Source organism: Cetorhinus maximus, chromosome 20 (assembly GCF_964194155.1).
Source record: "Cetorhinus maximus chromosome 20, sCetMax3.hap1.1, whole genome shotgun sequence".
Classification (NCBI taxonomy): domain Eukaryota; kingdom Metazoa; phylum Chordata; class Chondrichthyes; order Lamniformes; family Cetorhinidae; genus Cetorhinus; species Cetorhinus maximus.
This window is the reverse complement of record NC_135898.1, coordinates 70,857,194-70,882,700: the sequence shown is the minus strand read 5'-3', so window position 1 is coordinate 70,882,700 and position 25,507 is coordinate 70,857,194. Positions and strand designations below refer to the sequence as shown.

Genomic DNA, 25,507 nt, shown 5'->3' with positions numbered 1-25,507 from the left:
TGTCGGACAAGTAGTCTGACAATTTAGAGGGAGTTGAGGAATTGAAAGAAGCGGGGTGAGTGAGCTCGGTATCAGCAGCAAATAGGTAGAAACCTTATTGAAGTATATAAGATTCTTAGGGGACTTGACAGGGTAGATGCTGAGAGGTTGATTTCCCTTGTGGGAGAGTCTAGGACCAGAGGGCATAATCTCAGAGTAAGGGGGCGCCCATTTAAAACAGAGATGAGGAGGAATTTCTTCTCTGAGGGCAGTCAATTTGGAATTCTTTACCGCAGAGGGCTGTAGAGGCTGGGTCATTAATTATATTCAAGGCTGAGACACAGATTTTTAATCAGTAAGGGAATCAAGGGTTATGGGGCAAAGGTAGGAAAATGGAGTTGAGGATTATTAGATCAGCCATGATCCCATGGAATGACAGAGCAGACTCAATGCGCCGAATGGCCTACTTCTCCTACGTCTTATGGAAACTGATGCGGTGTTTTTGGATTGTGCCACTGAGGGGCAGCATGTAGATGAGAAATAGGAGGGACTCTTATGGGACACCACTGTTAGTGATGTTGGAGCAAGATGAGAAGCTATTGCAGGTGATTCTCTGGCTGTGACTGAATTGTTAAGAATGGAACCAAGTGACTGCAGTTCCACCTAGCTGGATGACAATGAGAGGCACTGGAAGAGGTTGGCACTGTCAACTATATCAAAGACTGCAGATAGGTTGAGAAGGACAAGGAGTGAAAGTTTATGTTTGTTTCAGGCATATGAAGGCTATCTCACAGATGAGTATTTTTCCATAATCGATCAAATGACGTTGCCTATCATGTTCACATCATAAGCTCAGTTGATTTAGCAATTACTTACTGCCAATTTTTAAAAATTGAGACAACACAATTGAGAATTTACCATTGCAAAAATTCACTGTGTGGTCTGAGATTCAAATCCCAATATGTGATTGGTCCAGTCATGAATGATTTCAATGTGTGTTTTGTGTGTTTTCAAGTGTGGTTTGTGTGAATTTCGTGGAACAGTGGAAAATAATAATACAATTGGCATGTTCCAGTGTATTTTGAACTTTCAGACAATACTTTTAAAATTTTGGACACCAACAATCTATAAAAATGGTCACTGAAAATCATGTGACTTTTGGCATTCTGAGCCAGACAGTCCTGTGTCTTGAGCAAAACCTAATTAAATATGGACATTCACAGTCATCCGGGAAATTCACACATCCCTTTGTTTCAGGATGGACCATCAACAAAAAGAACGATAGCATTCCAGCTGACTTGTCTTTCTGTTACACCATGGGCAAACACATTGAAATTCAATGTGTGTTAGACGAATGTGAAATGGATCTCATCGACCTTTTACTTTATTGTGATGGCCTTTCAGCCAAATGACAACACAGGACATGTAATCGACACACCACCTTTCTTTGGACAAAGGAACTTTGAACTTGTATAAGTCACATGATGAGCACAGCCATGTTCTCTGTCTGCTTTTAAAACAGCACAAGCTGTTTGCAGAGAGGGAGAGTTCTGTCTGAGTCCATCAGAAAAACCATTGTGCAAGCTGTGAGCAGTCAAGGTAATAAACAGCAACACTCTGAAAATGGGAGAAGGACTCTCCCGAACCTCTTCCAACTTCAAGTTCACCTGAGAACCAACCTCCTGGAAATTCAACAACCAAAAGCCTCAAAGCTTTTTAAAATTTTTTCACGGGGTGTGGGAATCACTGGCTAGGCCAGCATGTATTGCCCATCCCTAATTGCCCTTGAGAAGGTGGCGGTGAGCCACCTTCTTGAACTGCTGCAGGCCATTTGGCGTAGGTATGCCCACAGTGCTGTTAAGATGGGAGTTCTGAGATTTTGACCAAATGACAATGCAGGAACAGCGATATATTTCCAAGTCAGGATGGTGCGTGGCTTGGAAGCGAACTTGCAGGTGGTGGTGTTCTCATGTATCTGCTGCCTGTGTCCCAGGTGGTAGAGATTGCAGATTTGGAAGGTGCTGTTGAAGGAGCCTTGGTGAGTTGCTGCAGTGCACCTTGTAGATGGTACACACGACTACCACTGGGCATTGGTGGTGGAGGGATTGAATGCTTAAGATGGTAAATGGGAGGAAGGGAAAGAGTTTACAGTTGGTTGGATGCAGGGCAATTTTAAAGGAAGCAACAATTTATTGCATGCATCAAATAACATATCAGAAGGATTTACCATAATCTTCCAATCTTCCCTAGATTGCCAGAGGATTGGAGAGTGGCAAATGTGACACTTCTACTGGTCAATGGTTTGATTTATCTGGGTTTGATGATGTTTGTCTGTTCTCTGATCCTTGTAATTGTACTTGATTGCTTAAGCCTGAGGGTGGACCGAGAGAGTTAAGAAATCTGAGAATGTTCCAGAAAGGATCTAGGATTCCCTGAAGAAACCATGAGCAGAATCGTCCCAGAGTTGCACTAAGTGTGGTAGCGGGTGGGTAAAAGGATATTTTACCCGTTGACCTCAATGGCAGTTTTTCACACCGTATTGCCCCAATCCCACCTCATTAATTGTGCATTCCTGGGAAACACGCCATTTCAATGGTGGGCGGGCTCTCATTCACCCACCATGCTATCACCTCGCCACTTTATCACACCAGGTGCCATATTTAAAGTACAGCCGAGTGCACAACTCTCAGTGCCTCAAGAGCAGGACTGCTGCACGGAAGACTTGGCACTGAAAGGCAAGAAGATTGCTGCCCCCTCCTGGTTTAATGACATGTCTCCCCAAGCACCTTTTGGATGCAGGGCAGGTCCGCCGTGATGTCCTCTAGCCACACTCTGAGCGAAGACCAGCAAGAAAGATCACCAATCCAGCATGAATGGCAGTGGTCAGCACCAATGCCCTGCAAAAGATGACAGTCACCCAGTGTCGCAACAGGATGAATGGTCTCAGATGTTCTGCCCGGGTAGATCACTCTTCTCATCACTCTCAACTCACACAAACTCATCACACATCCACAGGGATCTCACACTTCAAGGGACAACACTAAATCTCACACACACCCTTACATCTTCCTCAGGTTCATATCCTATCGAGCACATGTCCTCCTCCCATCCATGGATCCATGCACCACACAAACATTCCACGCAGTACTATGTGTCCTCACAATCTCTCCATCTGTTTTCATGCAGGAGAAGCTGGCTCATAACAGCAGGGAGAGGTCCCAGACCGGGCATGGAGTGGCCCACATTAGGCCCCTCATTCACTTTGAGGAGTGTGCCATCATGCTAACTGGTGAGGACGTGGACCGTACCTGCAGTGAACATCCACATGAGGATCCTGCACCACATCATCCCTCAATGCAAATGTGAGTGCTCTCTCTCCTGCTTTTGACTCTGCTGCAATGCACTAATTATCTCCACTTCGGTTCACAGGGAGCTCTGCCAAGTGACCGACACCCTCAGCCAGCCAGTCCCTCCCTCAGCTCCATCCATGTCCTCACCTCCAGCCAAGAGGGCACCTCCTCCATTGAAGAGCTGGAAATAGGCAGCCTGGAATGCCTGTCACAGAACTTACCCAAACCCTCCAATAGTGCAGAGACACACACCTTGGTGGGACAGGCTTGGGTTCACAATCAGGTGGTTACCACATGGAATGTGTCCATAAGCAGGAGGAGGCAGGTTCAGCCGAGCTCCCTGGCACTCTGAGGACTGCTGGGGAAAAGTCACCTGTGAGGTTCGAGTCAGATGACAAGCCTCTGGATTTGGCCTTCCAACTTGTCCTGGAGAATCAGCAGAAGGCTTGGGAACATCAAGCAGAGCTGTTGAAAGCCCTCAGCAGAGTGACATGTGAGTCTGAGGAGTGCGTCCGCGTGCTCTCTGATGAAGTGGTGCCCACATGTGTGTATGGAGGTCTCGATGGGGATGATGGTGCATGCTATGGAGACCCTGGTCCAGCAGAATGTGGAGATGTGTGCAGACCTGCACTCTATCGTTGGAGCCATGGGTGATTTCCTGCAGCAGCAATGCGAGAGGGAAACGGGGCACCTTGATGTCCCTCTAGGTGCTCCTTCTCCTCAAGGAGTCAGGCTGGGGCCCCTGAGCACCCGATGGGAGGAGGAATGGCAGCTGGACATTCCTGACAGCCAGTGAGGAATTTCAGAGGCTGTCCTCTCCCTCCGAGTCCCCTTTGCCTGTGAGCCCTTCAACCTCACCCTCTGTCACCACAATGGGAGCAGCTGGCCAATGTGTGATTCTAGAGGGAGATATGTGTGTATGGCAGGGCCTTTCGGAGCCTTGTGCAAGCACTCTCCCATGCACGCAGAACCTTTAAATATCATACTCACCTCAATGTCCTGAGCATTTTGAATGTTGCCTGCTGGGGTTCACTTTCAGTTGTCCATCTGAATTGACCCACATTTCTGCACATCCAGTGATCACACTCTCATGCAGCACCTGATCTTGCCCACTATGACTGTTGTTTCACTTTCGATTTTTGACAACCTGGTCGTGAATCGGTTTTTCATGCTTCCCCCCCCATCTTTCCCCCTCCCCCAGTCACCCATTTCATTTCCCCCATGACAGTTGACCCCCCCCTGGCATCACCTTCCACCTCTCCTCCATTACCGACTGTTATGGACTTTATTTCAGAGTTGTTTCTCAGTAGAAACATCAAAATTTATTTACAGGCTGCAGCAGCAGTTACATGCTTCCATCAAGCTCCCCAAATAGAAGAAGAACTCCCACTCTAAGGTTCCCCGCGCTTAAAGCTGATTTGTTCACACTGTCATGTGACACTATACAACACAATAAGTCTTAAAGGTACAGTAACTACGTTCTTGAAAGCTACAATTACTACACCTACCAGCCACAACCTTTTTCCTTCGGGGATGTCCAGGTGAACGTGCACGTTCCCTTCCTTCCCAAAAATCCCACCCCCATCCACATTCACCTCCCCGACCTCCTCCTTCCCACCCCCAGGGTCCGTGTTTGCCTCCGAGTACCCACCAACTACCCACACTGTCCCTTCTGCCGCTACCGTAGAACCCCCACCCTCCCACCTACTGCTACCCTCTGCCCTTGGGCATTCTCACCATTCCCTCATATCACGTCTACCCTCAGTTCACCCCCCAGGAACTATTCATGGACCCATCAGACCCCTCATTTGCATATTCATCTGGACATCTGCCCCTCCAGACCCCTTCCCCCCTGGAACTCCTTCCCCCCCACATTGGAGCCCTTCCCCCTCTGGAACCCCTTCCCTCCTCCGGACCCTTCCTCCCCTGGAACCCTTCTTCACTCCTGACACCGTCCCTCTCCAGAACCCCTAACCCCCTCCCGCCGGAACCCCTTTGCCCCCTCCCCCCCCCTCCACACCCCCCCACCCAGTCTTCCCCCTGCTTAGTCCCTTCCCCTCCCTGACTCCTTTAGACACCCTTACTTCTTCCGTCACCCTTAGTCCTTCCCCCACTTCCGACTCCTTCCTCCAGCCTTACCTCCTCCAGCCTTACTCCTTCCTGACTCCCTTAGACACCCTCACTTCTTCCTTCGGCTTTACTCCTTCCCCCTTCCTGACTCCTTCCTCTACCCTTACTCCCTCCCCTCTCCGTGCTCCTTCCTCTCCCGGACTCCCTCCCCTCGCCACACTCCTTCCCTTCTTCACACTCATTCCTCCCCATGGACACTTTCCCCTCTCTGCACTCCTTCCTCCCCCTGGACTCCTTCCCCTCTCCACAATCCACCCCCTTCCAAACTCCTTCCCTTACACCTACCTCCCCAGTTGCCATCTTCTCCCCATTACCCCGCTGCCCCATACTCCCTCCCCCCTCCCAACCTCACCCCCTGACACCTTCAGTCCCCCCACTCCCAACCTCCCCCCATCCTGACACCTTCCTGACGTGTTCCGCATCAACGTGTTTTTCCGCTGACATGGGCGGATGGTCCAGCAGGGGGAAGGGGGGGCGGCGGGGATGAGTCCGGTGGGCTGGCCTTGTAATGATGTGCTGATGTATTACTATGAGGTTCCTGACGTCTGATGGCAGGGAACGCAGCACGCCATCAACTGGCTGAACGGACGATTGCAAACCGATTTTTGGCCATCTCGCCATATTGTCCGCTCAAGCCACCAAACCCGCCCGACACCAGCGGGCACAGAAAATCCCGGCCAACATGTTTGATACGGGCACAGTGGTAGCAGTCAAAACAGGTTTTTATTATCAGCTAAAAGAAAACGTTAGTTAAAGAGAATAGTAATAATGCATTTAAGGGGAACCTAAGTAAGGGCGAAACAAATAAAAGGATATGCTGATACGGTTAGAATTATAGAATGAAACAACACAGGAGGTTATTTGGCCTGTCATGTATGTGCTGGCTCTTTGGGAAAGCTATCAGATGACTCCTGCTGCTTGTTCTTTTCTCATAGCCTGTAGTTTATTTCTTCATCAAGTATTATTTGAAAGTTACTTTGAATCTGCATCCACCAGCCTTTCAGGCAGTCAGTTCCAAGTCACAACAAATTAAAGCGTACATTGTTTAACTTTTCTTGCCTCTGGTTCTTTTGCTCATCACTTGAAATTGGTGTCTTCTGGTTACCCTTCTGCCACTGGAAACAGTGTTTTTTATTTATTCTACCAAAACCATTCATGACTTTGAACACCTCAAATCCCATCTTAAATTAAAACCAATTTGTCAACTATCTCACTAGCCACCTCTTTTAAGACCCTAGGATGAAATCCATCAGGACCTGGAGACTTGTCAGCTCGCAGCTCCAACAATTTTCTTAGTACCACTTCCAATTCCTGATTTCCAGCTATTTCTGGGATGTTACTTGTATCCTCTATAATGAAGACTGATGCAAAATACCTGTTCAGTTCATCTGCCATCTCCTTATTTTCCATTATTAATTCCCCAGACTTACTTTTTATAGGACTAATGCTCACTTTGTTAACTCTTCTTTTTTAAATACCTACAGAAACTTTTACTGTCTGCCTTTATATTTCTAGCTAGCTTTCTCTCATTCTCTAATTTTTCCCTCCTTATTAATCTTTTAGTCATTCTTTGCTGTTTTTTATACTCTGTCCAATCTTCCAACCTGCCACCCATCTTTGCACAATTATATGCTTTTTCTTTAATTTTCATACTACCTTTAACTTTTTTAGTTAACCACAGATGATGGATTTTCACCTTGGAATTTTTCTCTTTGTTGGAATGTATCTATTCTGTGTATTCTGAAATATCTCCTTAAATGTCTGCCACTGGATACTAGTTTCACTAGTCTTCTCTGCCTCAAACTGCATGTAAAATTCAACCATATTATGATCAGTACTACCTAGGGGAAGGGTCACTATGACGTCATTTATTAATCCTATCTCATTGCACAACACCAGGTCCAGTGTAGCCTGCTCCCTGGTTGGCTCCGGAACATGCTGATCTAAGAAATAGGATAAATTATGAATTTAACATTCTATGAATTTGTCATCTATGCTACCTATGCCCATCTGGTTTTTCCAGTCTTTAAGTAGATTAAAATCCCCTATGATAATCGCCGGACCTTTCTGACAAGCTCTCACTATTTTTTCTTTGATATCCTGTCCTATCGTGTGACTACTGTTGGGGCTTGTTCATCACTCCCACAAGTGACTTCTTGCCTTTACCATTCTTTATCTCTACCCAAACCGCTTCTATATCCTGGTTTCCTGCATTTAGGCCATCCATTTCTATTGTGTTAATGTCATCTTTAATTAATAGAGCTGCTCCTCCATCTTTTCCTAACTTCCTATCCTTCCTAAAGGTCACATACCTTCAAATGTGCAGCTCCCAATCTATCCCATCCTGTAGCCATGTCTATGTATTGGCTATTAGATTTACTTATTTATCACTATTTTTACTATTATTTCATTTGTTTTGTTTTGAACACTACGTGCATTCAGATACAGACCCTTAAATTTTATCCTTTTATGATTTTTGTAACCTCTATAAAAATTTTCAAGTAAGTAGACAAAATTGTCCATTAAGAATAGTATTTTCATAGTGCACACATAGCATCTGTCTCTGCAGAAACGCGATTGACAACTGTTTCCATTGTGCTTTCGGTAAATTATCTTTACACCCTGGATTAGATGTTCATTGACTTATCTTGTACCTGAATGCCACTTAACTTTTTTTTTAACTCTGATACTTAAAGCAAAATATTTTTGCCTCAAAATTCTTAGCAAATAATATCAAAACTTTTTGTCAAAGCGAATACGCTACTGAGTAAATGATTCGGAATGCACAGCTGTTTAAAGTTCTTGCATTCATTAAGACAATACATTAGCACAAAAATATGTTGATGAATTTGGCATTAAATAGTGATCTGCAGAAACTAATAGGCCCTTTCTACATTATCATCTTAGGTGCAATTAGTGACTAATTGCACAAATATGTGGTTCTGTAAATCACTGAAAGAGTTATTCTGGCTTGTCTGTCTTATGTTTAAGTACAGAGACTATCATACCAAAGCAGCCCTAATATGAGCAGCTGTGGATGCCATTTTTCATAGTAATTAATTCTGCATTTTAATTGGATCATTATCAAATGAAATTATGTTTTATCCACATCAATCAGAAATACATATTAAATGCATTAGCAGCAATCCATATCCTCACATGAGGATCCATTTCCCAAAATTTCAAAAGATAGTATAGAAAATGCTTACGTCATTTAGCCTCTGGCATATCTATACTATATAGAGAAAAGAATACATGAGCAGCAGGCATGCATTGACATTAATAAAATGTTTTCTTGAGATGAAAGCAAAAAATGCTGGAAACACTTAGTAGGTCATGCGGCATCAGAGGCAAGAGCAACAAGTTAGAGATTTAACAGTTTCTAAGCAAGCTTAGAGGTGCCATCCTTAGAACAGATATGATGGAGATGGAGAAATTGAGATGAATGAAATGGAGTCCTTATGAAGGAGGAAGTGTAATCAAGGTGGACAGTCTATCCCCAGAAATGGAGATAAAGAAATAATAGAAGGGAAGGGAAAATTCAGAGTGGGACCACCTGAGTACAAAGGAGGGAGGGGTGGAAATTAGAAGCAAAGTTGATGAAATTTTCCAGTTCAGTTTGAGACCAGGAAGTGACCCAACACAGTCATCAATGTAACGAAAAAGAGATGAAGCAGGGGACATGAGTAGAACTGGAACAAAGAATGTTCCACTTACCCCATGAAAAAGCAGGCATAGCTAGGACTCATATGGGCTTCCACAGTGAAACATTTTATTTGGAAGAAATGGATGGAGTTAAAGTAAAAATTCTTCCATGTAAGAGCAAATTCAGTCAAGCAGAATAGAAAGGTGATGAGTGGGGACTGGTTGGACCTTCACAAAAGGAAGACATGGAAGGCCGGAGAATAGAGGTGTAAACAAATTAGACTTCGATGGTGAAGAGGTGACACTTAAGGCCAGGAAATTGTAAATGGTTATAGTGGCAGAGGGCAACAGAAGGGTTGCAGATGTAGGTCAGAATAGATTGGACAAGAGGAGAAAAAATAGGGTCAAGATGGGAAGAAATAAGTTCTGTGTGGCAGGAACTGGCTGTAATGATGGTTCTACCAGGGTAGTCTGTTTCTGGATCTTGAGAAGGAAGTAGAAGTGCACTGTGCAGTCTTATGTAACTATGAGATTAGAAGCTCTGGGGGAAAGATCTCCAGAGGAGGTGAGGTCAGTGAAGATCTGGGAAATGATGGCTTGGTGTTTGGCAATGGTGTTCCAATGGCTCCCACCGGGACATTGATTACATTTCCTCCCACCCAAGATCCTTTATGAGCTTTATTCCACCAGGACCAAACATATCTTTCCTTCCACCTTCTCCTTTCAGCATTCCAAAGGGACTATTGATCTTATTGAATGGTAGAAAAGACTCAAGGGGCTGAATGACCTGCTCCTGTTCTTGTGTTCCTCTGTTCCCTTTGCGACATTCTGGTTCACTCTTGCATCACATAATGCCTTCTCCAAGCAGCTTCTCATGAAAGCGGAGAAAATGTCTCACCTACCTTTTAACCCCCTCCTTTCCCATTGCACAGGACCCCAAGGGAATGGTAGCATAGTGGTCTTGTTACTGGACTAGTAACCCAGATGCTTGGACTGATGATCTGAGATACAGAAGTCCAAATCCCACCATGGCAGCTGGGGAATTTAAAAGCAGTTAATAAGTACTGGAATAAAAAGCTAATATCAGTAATGATGACTATTTCATGACTGAATTGTTGTTTAAAAAAAAACACATCTGGTTCACTTACTTCCTATAGTGAAGGAAAGCTACCAATCTTACCTGGTCTGACCTACCTGGGACTCTAGACCAACAGCAATATGATTCACTCTAAAGTGCCTCTGAAATGACCTAGCAAACCATTCAGTTAGGGGAAATTAAGGATGCGCAATACATGCTGGCTTTGTCAGCAAAGCCCACATCCTGTGAATGAATAAAAAACAACTCCTTGCTGGTGAAACGAGGATTTATTTATATTTCTTCCAACATATTTGCTACTTATAATGCTGACTGCTTTACACTGGAGAGAGATTGGGTGATCGCTTTGCTGAACATCCCCACTCTGTTCACAAGCATGACCCTGAACTTCTGAACACTTGGCCATTTTAATTCTCCATCACACTCCCACTCTAACTTCTTTGTCCATGGCATCCTGTATCATTCCAAAGAAGCTCAATTGAAGCACAAGAGACAACGTCTCGTCTTTTGATTGGGCATTTTAATCCTTCCAGCCTCATCGTTGTGTTCCAACTTTAGATCATAATCATTGCAGATTAGCAGGTACTGGTGATGGTCCTGCCGTTTCCATTTATACCTCCTGTAGACTCATCTTTTGTTTGTTTACCTGTCCCATTCCCACTCCCATTTTGTCTTGCACCATCATCCCTTTTGTCTTTTAATCACTCCTACCTTCCACCACATCACAAAGCTTCCCTTTGGTTCTTACCTTGTACCATCCCCCAACATCTCAAACCTTTTTCCCTGGCTCTGTACTTGCTTATAAACTGTTAAATCTCTAAATTATTGCATATCTGATAAAAGGACATTGACTTGAAACATGGGCTGAAATTTATCATGAAGGAGGAAAGGTGGTTGTGGGGAAATTCAGATAGTTTTGCATCAAGAGTCAAGATAACCAATTCATAAATTAAGGGACACTTTGGCACCCGAGCAGGGGGAAGGGTTCTGGCGAGTCTGGCAGCTTGCCAACGGGACACCAGGAGGAAAGTCTAGTGCAGCGGAGATGTGTACTGCTTATGCATGAAATTTGATAATGGAGAATATGGGACAAACAGCGTTCCAGACGCAGACAACCTGGGACATGGGACGAGTGCCTCAAATACGGAGAAGTCCCGGGAAATCCGGGACAGATGATCACCCTCAGATGAGTCACTGTGTTGTCCCGCCTCCAGGCCAGGGCCATCATGCATTTTCTCTGCCCCAATAAATGAGCAGCACAGCCCTAACTATGGGCCCTCTTTAATTTAAAATTTTTAGTAGACTGTCACCATTTTTAGATGCCCTGGTGTTTGCCATTCTGCCTCAGCAGCGTCTACCCTCCTGATGGGGCTGCTGGCCGGCCACTACCGCAGGCCCTCTCATTGGGCCTCCTGCCCCAGGACCCACCTGGTGAAAGTGGTGGCAGCCAATTAGGAGCCTGCCTCATGTAAAGCTGTGCTGGCCTGAGCTCGGGACCCACGTATTGTCCCAATGTCAGGTTCCTGATGCCTAGGGGAAAGTTCAACCATTATACCTGTTTCTCCCTCCACAGGTGCTTCCTGACCTGCTGAAAGGGCGCATGAGGAGACAGAAGACTACGCCTGAGTGAGACAGAGACTGAGTGAGTAGCAAATTAGGTTGACATGGTAAGTTCTGTTAAATCTTTTTCACATTTATATATTGATTAAGAGTCAAGCTTTGACACAGAACTAACAACCTTCAAGTAAGTTAGATTCCCTTGTTAAAGAGGGAACTACCTGGTCGTGGCAGATATCTGTCAATCAGCTGAAAGTAGTTGGTTCAATTGGTGTTAATTATTGAAGCAGGAAACTAAACAAGCTAATGAGATGGAAGTCGAGTAAGTAGCAAATTAGGTTCATGGGAATTCAGTGCACGGGGGGAAAGAGGTGCTTTGAGTGAGGTTTATTGCAACTCATAAAGTGTTAATTGGATTTATCAATGGTTGTAAGGTTTATTAAGTAAAGTTAGTGTAAGTAAACCAAAGTAAAATAAAGTTAATATAAGTGATATAAAGTTAAGACATGGCAGGGGCAGCTCAGTTGCATGGAATGCATGTCCTGTAGTGTGTGAAAAGTTGTGAATGCTACCGGTAACCTACACGACCACATGTGCAGAAAGCTTCACCAGCTGCAGAAACTTGAGCTCCAGCTTTTGGAACTTGAGTGGCAGCTGGAGTCACTGTGGTGCATCCGCGAGGCTGAGAGCCGGGCGGATAGCATGTTCTGAGAGGTGGTCACACTGCAGGTTAGGGGCATGGAGGCAGAAAGGAAATGGGTGACTGCCAAGCAGTCCAAGAGAACCAGGCGGGTAGTGCAGGAGTCCCCTGAGGTCCTGTTCACTAATCGGTTTTCCATTTTGGATACTGGTGAGTGCTTTGGCTCCTTGCAGGAGTGCAGTCAGACCCAAGTTCATGGCACCACAGTGGCTCAGCTACAGGAGGGGAGGAAGAAGAGGGAAGAGCCATAACGATAGGGGATTCATTTGTTAGAGGAACAGACAGGCTTTTCTGCGGCTGTAGTTGATGTATTGCCTCCCTGGTGCCAGGGGCAAGGATGTCACGGAGCAACTGCGGGACATGCTTTTGGAGGAGGGTGAACAGCCAGAGGTTGTGGTGCACGTTGGTACCGATCACTTAGGTAGGAAGGAGTTGAGGTCCTGAAAGTAGATTTCAGGGAGCTAGGAAGGAGATTGAAAAGCAGGACCTTTAAAGCAGGATTACTTCCAGTCCCATGTGCTAGTGAGCATAGTAGAAGAATTGAGCGATTAAACACGTGGCTTGAGAACTGGTGTAGGAGTGAGGACATCAGATTTCTGAGACCTTGTGACTGGTTCTGGGGCATGTGGGACCTGCACAAGATGGATGGGATGCATCTTAGCAGGACTGGGACTAATATCCTCACAGGCAGATTTGCTAGTGCTGTTGGGGAGGGTTTAAACTAGATTGGCAGGGGGATGGAACCTGAGAAGGAGCTGAGATTGGAGGGAAGCAAAATTGGTAGAAAAAAGTAGAAAAGCAGAAAGCAAAAATAGAAGACAGATGAAGCATAAACAAGCATCAACCAGGATCAGAATAGAGAAAAATTTTTATAAAGCAGAATTAAGGGCTCTCTATCTGAATGCATGTAGTACCCGCAAAAAGGTTGATGATTTGAATGCACAAATTGAGGTAAATGGGTATGATTTAGTTGCCATTACAGAGACGTGACCACTGGGTGACCAATATTGGGAACTGAATATCCAAGGATTTTAGGTATTTAGGAGGGATAGGCAAAAACAAAAAGGAGGTAGGGTAGCACTTTTAATAAGGAATGAGATCAGTACATTAGTAAGAGGATCTTAGATTGCAGGATCAATATGTAGAATCAGTTTGGGTGGAGCTAAAAAACAGCAAGGGACAGCAAACATTGCTTATAGGCCACCAAACTAGTTCTAATGTTGAGCATGATATAAGTCAGGAAATTAGAGATGCATTTATATGGGTAATACAGTAATAATGGGCGGCTTCAATTTATCTACAGATTGGGTTAACCAAAGCAGCACGAATGCTCCGGAAGAGGAATTCCTGCAATATGTATGAGATAGGTTTATGGAGCAGTACATTGAGGAGCCAACTAGGGTTCGGACTATTTTGGATTTAGTGTTGTGTAATGAGAAAGGGCCTATTAATAACCTTACTGTAAAGGAACATTTGGGAAATAGTGACCATAATATGATAAAATTTTGCATTGAGCTTGAATGCAACATAATTCATTCTGAAACTAGGGCCTTAAATCTGAAGAAAGGAAATTATGAAGGTATGAGGGGCAAGTTGGATTGGGAGAATAAACTAAAAGATTTGGTGGTAGACAGGCAATGCCTAGTATTTAAAAAAAATACTACACAGTCTACAACAGATATACATTCCTCTAAGGCACCAACACCCAAAGGGAAAGGTAAATCAACCATGGTTAAAGAAATAAGTTAAAGATTGCATTAGATCAAAGGAAGTGGCTTATAAGGATGCCAGAAAAAGTGGTAAGCCTGAAGATTGGGAGCAATTTGGAATCCAACAAAGGATGACCAAGAAACTGATGAAGAAAGGGAAGAGAGAATATGAATGCAAACCATTGAGGAACATAAAGGCAGACCGTAAAAGCATCTTTAGGTATGTGAAAAGGAAAAGATTAGCTAGGACAAATGTGGGCCCATTGCAGGTGGGGACTGGAGAATTTATAGTAGAGAACAAGGAAATGGCGGAGGAACTAAACTGTTACTTTGTGTCTGTCTTCACAGAAGAAGAGAAAATCTCCCAGATATACTAGATGACCCAGGGACCTGTGAAACTGAGGAACTAAAAGAAATTAGTATTAGTAAAAGAGGTAGTATCTGAAATGTTGACTGGATTGAAGGTTGATAAATCCCCTGGACCAGATGAGCTTCATCCCAGTATTGAAGGGTGTGGCTAGAGAGATAGTGAATGCATTGGTGGTTATATTTCAAATTTCAATAGATTCTGGAAGGTTCCTGTAGACTGGAAAGTAGCAAATGTAACCCCACTATTTATTAAGTGAGGAAGAGGGAAAATGTTAGAGTCTACTATAAAGGATGTGATAACTGGACTTTTAGAAAAGAATGGTAAAATTGGGCAGAGTCAACACGGATTCATGAAAGGGAAATCATGTTTGACAAACTTGTTGGAGTTTTTTGAGGATATTACTTGTAGCATTGATAAAGGAGAACCAGCAGATGTGGTGTATTTGGATTTTCAGAAGGCCTTTGATAAGGTCCTACACAGGAGGTTAATAAATTCAATTAGAGCACATGGGATTGGGGAACATATACTAATATGGATTGAGAATTGGTTAGCAGACAGAAAGCAGAGAGTAGGAATAAATGGAGCATTCTCAGGATGGCAGACTGTTACAAGTGGGGTACTGCAAGGATCAGTGCTAGGTCCACAGCTGTTCACAATTTATATAAATAATTTGGATGTGGGGACCAATTGTATTATTTCCAAATTTGCTGATGACACAAAACTAGGTGGGAATGTAAGTTGTGAGGAGGATGGAAGGAGGCTTCAAGAGGACTTGGACAGGCTAAGTGAATGGCCTTGAACACGGCAGATGGAATATACTGTGAAGTTATTCACTTTGGCAGAAAAAACAGGAAGGCAGAATATTTCTTAAATCATGAGAGGTTGGAAAGTGTTGATGTCTAAAGGGACCTGGGTGTCCTTGTTCATGAGTTACTAAAAGTTAGCATGCAGGTACAGCAAGCATTTAGGAAGGCGAATGGTATGTTGGCCTTCATCACACAGAGATTTGAGTACAGGAGTAAAGATGTCTTGCTGCAGTTGAACCTTGGTGAGATCTCACTTAGAGTATTGTGTACAGCTTTGGTCCCCTTATCTAAGGAGGGATATACTTGCCATAGAGGGAGTACAACAGAGGTTCACCAGATTAATCCCTGGGATGGTGGCATTGTTTTAGGAGGAGAGATTGGGGAGACTCGGTCTGTGTTCTCTTGAGTTTTGAAGAATGAGGGGTGACCTCATTGAAACTTACAAAATTCATATAGGGCATGACAGGGTAGATGTAGATAAGATGTTTCACCCGGCTGGTGAATCAAAAACCAGGGGACATAATCTTAGGATAAAGGGTAGGCCATTTAAGACTGAGACGAGGAGGAATTTCTTCACTCAGAGGGTGGTAAAACTTTGGAATTCTCTACTCCAGAGGGCTGTGGAAGTTCAATCATTGAACGTGTTCAAAACAGAAATTGTTAGATTTCTGGAGACTATTGACATTAAGGGATAAGGAGATAATGCAGGCAAGTGGGATTGAGGTTGATGATCAGCCATGATCATTCATGATCATGAATGGCGGTGCAGGTTCGATTGGGCTGAATGGCCAACTCTAGTTTCTTTGTTCCTAATGTTTCTAGCATTTTCTATCTTTTTTTGATTTCTAGCTTCTGTAGAATTTTGGGTTTTTTTTATATAATATTTTCCATGAAGCAGGTGAAGAGTCTATCATATGTTTAACAAGTAGACTTCAATCAGCTGGAAGGGAAGATTTTGGCATTATTCTACAGTAGATGCAATAAATGTAGATACTATATTTGAGGTTAATTGAGGCATCCTGCACTGAAGCTAATTCAGAATTCCCCAATGTAAAGTAAACAAAAGAAGCATACATTAAGATTTACTAAACAGATGAGTCACATTTCCTTTATGTCTGCAGACGCCCTAACAAACAATAATGATAAATCTCAAGTAGAGAAGACAACTGCCTACACAAGAACAATCCAAAAAAGCACCATCATTACAGAAAGAAAGCATACATAATGAACATTCATCTCATCTTGAAAGTGGTGCTCACACACTAAAGGGAATTTCAAAGTGACGGGAAAGGTATGGAAGTTTCTTCCAAAATTGCTTTGTAGTCCAGTAAATAAAAACTACTGCATTCCAGAGACATATATGTGGAAAACACATGATCAACTAATTAAACAAATTGATTTGCCTTCATTGGTGGTTTTGCCATTTATTGATTAAGCTGCTGTCGGGAGAAAAAGTTGGCAGAGACATCTCACAGAGGAGAACTGCAATTGCTGCCAAAAGAACAGAGTGGCAGTGATAGAGCATTGGAGATAACTTAGGCCGTCTTGCATTTTTTCTGAAATCTATCCACTTTGAATTAAGGAACAACAGAAGGGCTTTGACACTGTGGATTTATACTATAAGCCATCAAATAGCGGGAAGGATGTAAAAGATAAAAATAGATGAAGGGAAGGTATTTAAAAGGTTGGCAACATTTAAAGTAGGAAACTCACTTAGTCTGAATGGGATATAAATTCCTAGGTTGCTGACGGCAGTAAGGATGGAAATTGCGGAGTCTCTGGTCACAATCTTCAATTCTGCTTTGATGTAGGAGTGGTGTCAGAAGATGAGAGCATTGTAAATGTTCCACTCCTGTCCAAAAAAGGGAAGCAGGATAAACCCAGCAGCTACAGTCAATTTGTGCACAGCAAAGTTCCATAAACAGCAACGTGTAATGACATTAATAATCTGTTAATAATGATAATCTGCTTTTTCTTTTAAAAATGTTGTTTGAGGGATAAATATTGGTCAGGAGTTCAGGGACATACCCATTGCTTTTCTTCAAAATAGTGCCGTGGCATCCTTTACCAAGAGGGCAGTCACGAGCCCTGTAACATTCCATTCAAAAGGTGGCACCTCCAACAGCACTGCACTTAAGCATGAGCCTTTATTATGTATGCAAGTCTTTGGAGTGGGGCTTGAACCCACAACCTTCAGGCTTAGAGGTAGGAGTACTACAACTGAGCTACAGTTAGCACTTTCATGCAGGCACACAAAAACCTTTTATACTGCAAACTATCTGCAATGCCCTTCAATTGTCAACATTGTTTTTCTTTTTTGTGACTTATATAAACCACAGATGTTTACACGTCAATTATTTTCTGCTTAGCATGATATTTTATGTAGATGTTCAGTGAAGAACCAATTTGTATTCTTGTTAGCAAATACAGATTCCAAGGGCGAAAATAAATATAAGCTGTAAAAGTGCAGAAACAAGTGCTTTCCTGAGTTTAACCCCCACTGAGAACATTTGAATGTCTTCATAATGAATGGTACTAAACACTTCTACTTAAATGTACCAGACACTTCCTACTTAAAGGTTAGGGCAAATATATTTGACAGTTCCAGCAAATTAAATGCACAGGAGTTAAACAGAAAGAATATGTATGTAATGAAAATAAACAACAAGGGTTGAAAAAAACTCGACCACAGATCCAATGTGGAGTGGCAATAAAGGCAACCAATTCAAGTAATACAATCCAAAATATATATTTACAGAATCTTCAAATTAAGAGGGGAACTAGCACTTTGCTCAATATTCTGCTATGATTCAAAGCAGGGACAGTTCCAAAGGGAGAATAATATCGACTCATGTGGCAGTGAAACTGCCAGTGTCAAATGAACTTCTGAGCAAGATGCAGAAGAACCTCTAGTTTCATGGAAGTATAGAATCATGTTTTTTTAATTGAAGAGAAATAACAACAGATGCCATCAAGCATAAAAGTTTGGCTAATTAAGGCATTCCTTTCTGACAGCTTTAGGAAACAGACAACGCCGAAGTGAGCTTCAGTATTCCTGGCTTGCTTAAGCAAAGACTGAATTTAATAAATAATGGTTACAAATTCTAAGCACTAATGAGAATCTTACAAATGTGTAAACACAGACGCCTGATGTCTATGCAACAGCAACACATTTGCAGACAAAAATGAATCAATCACTCGTATGGTGAGGGTACAATACATGGGAATAATGTCCAAGTTCTTTCTTCCCCACACTCTGTGCCCCACCACCACTGGCCAAGTGGTTGCAAATAATTCATAAATTCCTGGTACCAGAAAGTGAAAGGCAGAGGTAGTCTTGTTTCATGGTGAATGATATTATGGATTTTAGAAGCCTAAGGGGTGAATTGATCAAGGAACAAACAGGGCAAATAGTTGCAAAGTCCAGGACTCCAGGAAATAGCTTAACAGTCAGAGCTAGAGCTTTCAGGAATGAGGTACTACACACAAAGGATAGCAGAAGTTTGGAACTCTCTTTCACAAATAGCTATTGGTCCATTGTTAATTTTTAATCTGAGATTTTTGAGAACCAAACATTTGAAGGGATATGGGGCAAAGATGAGTATATGGAGTGAGGTCACAGATTAGCCGTGATCTCATTGAATAGCATGCTTGAAAAGCTAAATGGCCTACTCCTGTCCCTATATTCCAATGCTTATTTTTCAAGTCTTACCACACACCTAGCTGCAATTTAATGAAATAGAACCAATGGCAGGGGTTACAATAACCATGATTTTTCATTTGTAATTTTATTTATTTTCAGGATGCTGTCATTTCTGTTCTGGACAGGCCTCCTATGCCCATATAATCAAAGATTGTCCATGGTTGTAATAATGATTGAGATATCAGCAGCTGTGCACAAATTAATTGGAACCACAAATGATCCAAAATGAACAGTTGGGTATCTTATTTTCAAGATTTGAATTTGTCCCATATGCATATTGGATGTTTATGCACCTAAATAAAAAAGAACAATGCATTTGCAGAGTGGCAAAATGACTCAACACATGTTTTGCTATTGCCATTGTATTCCCATCACTCGACCAGCAGCGATCGAGTCCCTGTATGGCTGAATGGGGTGGTAGATACAGATTCAGCAGTAAACTTCAAAAAGAATTACGGTAGAGAGATGTGTGAAGGAGGAGAAAGTGCCAGGATACAGGGAAGAGCAGGGGAGTGGGACTAATTGAATTGCTGTTTGAAAGAGCTGGCACAGGCATAAAAACTCCTATTCCCTAAGTAGACAGACATGAATTACTTACCATTTTGTGATGGTTCTGCTGGCCTTCAAAAAACAGTGCTAACTGATCTACAGGTGTGCAGGGAGAAAGTGGGGATTATTCCAAATCAGTTACCAGGATAGGGAAGACTGGTTTACATTAGTGAACTATCCTTCATGAATCACCAAATTTTGAAACCATCCGAAGATACATTATCCAAAACCCTCAGCATTAAGACCAAGGATTTGTTAATTATACAATGGTGCACAGATATTTGTGTTCAGCATACAAGTGATTTCTTCTTGACCAGCAACAAGCTATCGAATTGATTCAACAACAAAGTGAGAGGTTATTTAGCTTAACAACAAATTGCTGATCATGTTTCCAATCCCTAGAAATTTATGAATATTCTGGCTTATACAGGGAGATGTAAATGTAGAATAATGGATTAATAGATATGGTAATGAGATAGTGATGTGTATCATGTTGTAACAGTGACATCATGTGCAAGGGACTGAGAAAAAAAATTGAATAGTTTGCACAAGAATCAGATGTATTTACCTAGAAGTTTAGAATGTACTATAGTGTAAATAAAGGAGCTTTTGAAGAAATCTACCAGAGCCACCCATATGTAGTGGGAAACCTTATCAATACAGAACAGGCCACAAGTTACCTGAAGAGAGATCCAAATACTATTCAAAGTGGAAACCAAACCATAAACCAGGGTGGCAGCAGTGATGACACCAATCTGACAATTATTTGGTGCCATCAACAGAACACCCACAGGGAGAAATCGGAAGAAAACTTCTTCAAAGGAAGAACCAGAAGATTTATCTTAGTGGGAGGCACAATGAGAATCGGTAACGATGTTAGCACCAGTTAAGCAGTCACAGCCCCTTCCACAGCCATTTGTAAGTCTCAAAGGCCCACAAAGAAGCCAGCATTCGGGGTTGTGGAAAAAGCACTTCCTGAGGTATTGAGCAGCATCGGGTTTGCATGTCAAAGAGAAGAAGCACCGAGTTAGTTTACTCTTGTGTGCAGTGGGGCCCATTGCTGATGATATCCTCCTGAGACAGGAGGTAGAAGAGGCCTCTGCAGATTTTGCAATGATCTTGAAAGCATTCGATGCATATTTGAACCCAAAACAGAATCTCGTAATTGAGTGAGTGCGGTTCAATCAGAGATCCCTAAGACCAGGGGAATCCATTGAGTTCTTCCTTACAAACCTGTATAGGTTAGCCATTTGTTGCACATATGATGCATTGAAAGATGAACTTATTTGTGACCGTATTAATTATTGGAGTCTGTGATAAAAAGCTGTCAGATTTTTATGCAGACAAAAGATGACCTAACACTGTAAGAAACAGTTCAATACACGAGGCAGGCTGAACTTAGGCAAAATTGGGCCGTAACCCATGGAAATACTGAAACTTCGGATGAGTCTGTTAGTTGGGTAGGCCCAAATTCGGCAACCCCGCCCACTCAAAAGCCCGCCAAAACGGGGGAAAGAGCAGGAAACCCTGCAGTGGCCATGTTAAAGTGCCCATGCTGCAGAACTAAAAAGCAGCACGGAAGGCAAAATTGCCCAGCAGGATGAGCGGAGTGTTTCCAGTGCAGGACACTAAAAGCAGTTCTGCAAATCTAAATACACAATTAAAGGAAGAAAGCAAGAGAGTGTCTATGAAAGAAGACAATCCAGGAAACTGGGAGTAAGGAAAGAAATTTGAATGCAGATTTCCTCAGAGAAATAAGGATCAAGAACAAAAACTTTGGTCAGTAGCTTTAGAAGTTAAAGGGTGGAATTTTTTTGTGCCCACTGGCATCAGACGTGTTTGGCGGCATGAGCGGATAATATGGCGAGAAAGCCAAAATCGGTTCCACGATGTCATGAAACCAGTTTGCAATTGTCCGCTCTGCCTATCAATGGTTGGCTGCGTTTCCCGTTATTGGACGTCGAGAACCTCATTATAAAACATCTGCATATCATTATAAGTCCATTCCACCGGAATTATACCCCCACGTGGGCAGTAAAACAAGCCCCTGCAAAAAACGTTGACATGCAGGAGTCGGGACTTACCATCAGGGCCTTGCTCACGTCGCAGACATCTGAGGAGCGGAATATTCCAGAGCCCAACAGCAATGGGACCCTGGAGAAAAGTCCATCGCATGCTGGGTGGATACTCATAGATATGGCTCTGCCGCGCAGCACCTCACGAAAGATGGAAAGTCGCCATTGAGTGGCTACTCACAACGGATTATTGTCGAGGGGGTGGAGAGGAAGGTCCAGCTGTGTTTGGGACAGGAAGATGTACCGGGGATGGGAGCTCAAGGTCTAGGATCGACTGGGAGAGGAAGGTCTGTCGGAGGGGGATGAGGTTCAGGGTGGGGGAAAACATAGGTGTCCGGGAAAGATGAGGTTGGGAGGGGGGGAAACGAAGGTGTCAGGGGCAGTAATGTTGCGGGGGGGTACGAAGGTGTTGGGTGAGGTTGGGGGGGGTAGGGAGTACAGGGAGAGGAGGGGGCGTGGGGGGAGAAGATGCCAACTGGGGAGATAGGTGTAAGAGGGGAGGAAGATGTAAGGGAAGGATTTCGGAGGTAGGAAGCAGTTCGTAGAGGGGAAGGAGTTCCAGGTGGGGGACAGAGTACCACCAAGGTGGGGGAAGGATTTCCAAGGTCGGGGGAGGAGGAGTTCCAAGGTGGGGGAAGGATTTCCAGGAGAACGTGCAAGGGAGGGCTCTGTTGAGTCCATGACTGCCTCCTGGGGAGCGAACCGAGGGTGGGTGTGGGAAGAGGGAATGGTGAGAATAACCAAGGACAGAGTGAGGCGGTAGGGCGGGAGGGTGAAGGGGTGATGGTATAGGTAGCAGGGACGGTGAGGGTTGTTGGTGGGGACTCCGAGGCAGACACGGACCCTGGGGGTGGGAAGGAAGTCAAAGAGGTTAATGTGGATTGGGGTGGGATTTTTGGGAAGGAAGGGAACATGCACGTTCACCTGGACATCCCCAAAAGAAAAGGTTTGTGGCTGGTAGGTCATGGTGAGGAGGTGGAAGGTGATGCCAGGGGGGGTCAACAGTGATGGGGGAAAGGAAATGGGTGACTGGGGGAGGGGAAAGTACAGGGGAGCGCAAGAAAAACTGTAGTACTACCATGCTTGCTAAATCAAAAGTAAAATGAGAGGCGTGGTGGGCGAGATCAGATGCCGCATGGGAGTGCGATCAGTGGGTGGGCGGAGATGTAGGTCAGCTCAGATAGACAACTGAAAGAGAACCCCAAAAGGCAGCATTGAAGGTGCTCAGGACATTGAGATGTGTGAGATGCAGCAAGGATCTGCGTGCGTGGGAGAGTGCTTGCACGAAGGCTCCAAAAGGCCCTGCCACACACACACTTCTCCCTCCAGAATCACTCGTGGGCTGGGTGCATGTAGCTGAACTGCTCGTCAGGGGGCCGCAAAGCCTATCAATGAAGCTGAAAGACATCATTGCACATTATTCAGTGAAAAAGAATATATTTTCAGACTGTAAAGTGACAAAATGTGTTCACCTGTGCAACCAACTGTGATCGGAATTTCTTAACTTTTGAATGCCTTAGACTTCTAGGTGCTGTCCTGACATCTGCAGCAGGGGCGGAGACAGCCTGTGCAATGGTTGGCCTTGTTGACTCTGATGACTTTGGTGTGGGTCCTCTTGAGAGCTGAGGCTTTGGGGACCCTGGCTTGCTTTAGCTGTCCTCCTGTGGGTCAGCTGCTCCTCTGCGATGACAGGGGATGAGATTGAGGGGGTCACAGGCAAAGGGGACTCGGGGAGAGGACAACCTCTGAGATTCCTGAGTGGATGACCCAGTGGTGACCAGTTGCCGCTCCTCCTCCCTTCGGGCTCCCGAGGGCCCCGGCCTGACTCCTTGAGGGGAAGGAGCACCTCGGGGGACATTGAGGTGCCCCGTTTCCCTCTCACATTGCCACTGCAGGAACTCACTCATGGCTACCGCGATGGAGTGCAGGGCTGCGTGCATCTCCACATTCTGGTGAACCAGGGTCTCCATGGCATCCATCATCCTCCCCATGGAGACCTCCATACATGTAGGCACCACTTCATCAGAGAGCAGGCGGACACACTCCTCCAACTCGAGTGCCATTCTGTTGAGGGCTTCCAACAGCTCGGCGTGATGTTCCCCCGCCTTCTGTTGACTCTCCAGGAAGAGTTGAATAGCCAAATCCAGAGGCTCGTCATCAGACTCGGACCTCATAGAAGCCTCCTCCCTAGCAATCCTGCGAGTGCCAGGGAACTCAGCTGAACCTGTCTCCTCCTGCTGCGGATACGTGTCCGTGCGGTGACCACCAAATTGTGAACCCGAGCCTGCTCTAGATTTATATCCCACCAATGTGTGTGTCTCAGCATTGGTGGAGGATGTGGGTGAGCACTGAGACAGGTGTTCCAGGCTGCTTATTTCCAGCTCTTCAATGGAGGAGGATTCCTCTTGGCTGGAGGCGATGATGTGGACAATGCTGAGGGATTGGCTGGCTAAGGGTGTCGGTCACTTGGTAGAGCTCCCTGTGAACTGAAGTAGAGATAATTAGTGCATGGCAGCAGAGTCAAAAGCAGGAGAGAGAGCACTCACAGTTGCGTTGAGAGAGGGATGATGTGGTGCAGGATCCTTATGAGGGTGTTCACCACCGACCTCACTGTCGCCGCAGCAAGGGTCCACATCCTCATCTCAAAGTGAATGAGGGGCCTAATGTGGGCCACTCCACCCCTGGGTTGGGACCTTTCTCTCCTGTTGTGAGCCAGCTTCTCCTGCATGAAAACAGATGGAGAGAGTGTGAGAGCAGGGCACAGGGCACAGCATGGAATGTTTGTGTAGTGACCAGAACCATGGAAGTGATGAGGATGTGAGCTTGAGAGGATATGGGCCTAAGGAAGATGTGAGGGTGTGTGTGAGTTAGTGGTGTTGTCCCTTGAGGTGTGAGATCCCTGTGGATGTATGATGGGTTTGTGAGTCTGAGTTGAGAACGAAGAGTGACTTATCCTGGTGGAATGGATGAGAGCATTTATCCTGTTGTGGCACTGGGTGGCTGTCCTCTTTTTCAGGACATTGGCGCTGACCACCACTGCCACCGCCTCCCATGCTGGGTTGGTGACCTTGCATGCTGGTCTTCGCCCACAGTGAGGGTAGAGGACATCACGGTGGGCCTTCTCTGCGCCTAAAAGGCACTCAAAGGACATGTCACTAAACCAGGGAGGCTGCAGTCTTCTTGCCTTTCGGGGCCATGTCTCCATTGCAGCATTCGTAGGCTGGGAGCACTGAAAGGTGTGCGCATGGTTGCACTTTAAATATGGCGCCTGGCGTGATGAAGCAGTAAGGTGATGGCATGGTGGGCAAATGAGAGCCCGTCCGCAGTTGAAACGGCGTGTTTCCCAGGAATACACAATTAATGAGGCGGGATTAGGACGATACGACATGAAAAGCCGCCATTGCGGCCGGTGCATAAAACGTCCTTTTTCCCGCCTGCTACCGCAGTTAGTGCAAACCTGGGACGATTCTGCCGAAAGGCTTTAAAACTGAGTTCAAACTCGATACTAGAGTCAGTGTTAGAGTACTGGATAACCATTTGGAAAAACTCAAAACAGTAGACATTCAGCCATCAAGAATTGCAAGGCCCTGGCTGTACAGATCTTCAAATAAAAGGTCAGATAACTGCCACCCTTTGTCACGAGGGGCAATAGATTATCGAGATATTCTATATCTTGCATAATTAAAGCACACCTTTACTGAGCAGAAATGAATATATACAACTGGGCATTCTGGAAATAATAGACAAAGTCCTACAGCAGGACAGCCAGGTACCATTCAGGGAGGAATTTCCATGTTTTGATGATGAACCGACAGATTTTGATTCAGCAGCATCTGGT

General features: G+C 44.5%; 1 long non-coding RNA gene across 1 annotated transcript in view; it reads right to left on the bottom strand.

Annotated features, from left to right (window-relative positions):
* Positions 1–25,507, bottom strand: part of LOC144694685 (uncharacterized) — an 85,853-nt gene that overhangs the window by 54,788 nt on the left and 5,558 nt on the right. Inside the window, exon 2 of the long non-coding RNA XR_013579810.1 lies at positions 17,056–17,194. This is a non-coding gene — a long non-coding RNA (uncharacterized LOC144694685). The remainder of the gene's footprint in view (positions 1–17,055; positions 17,195–25,507) is intronic.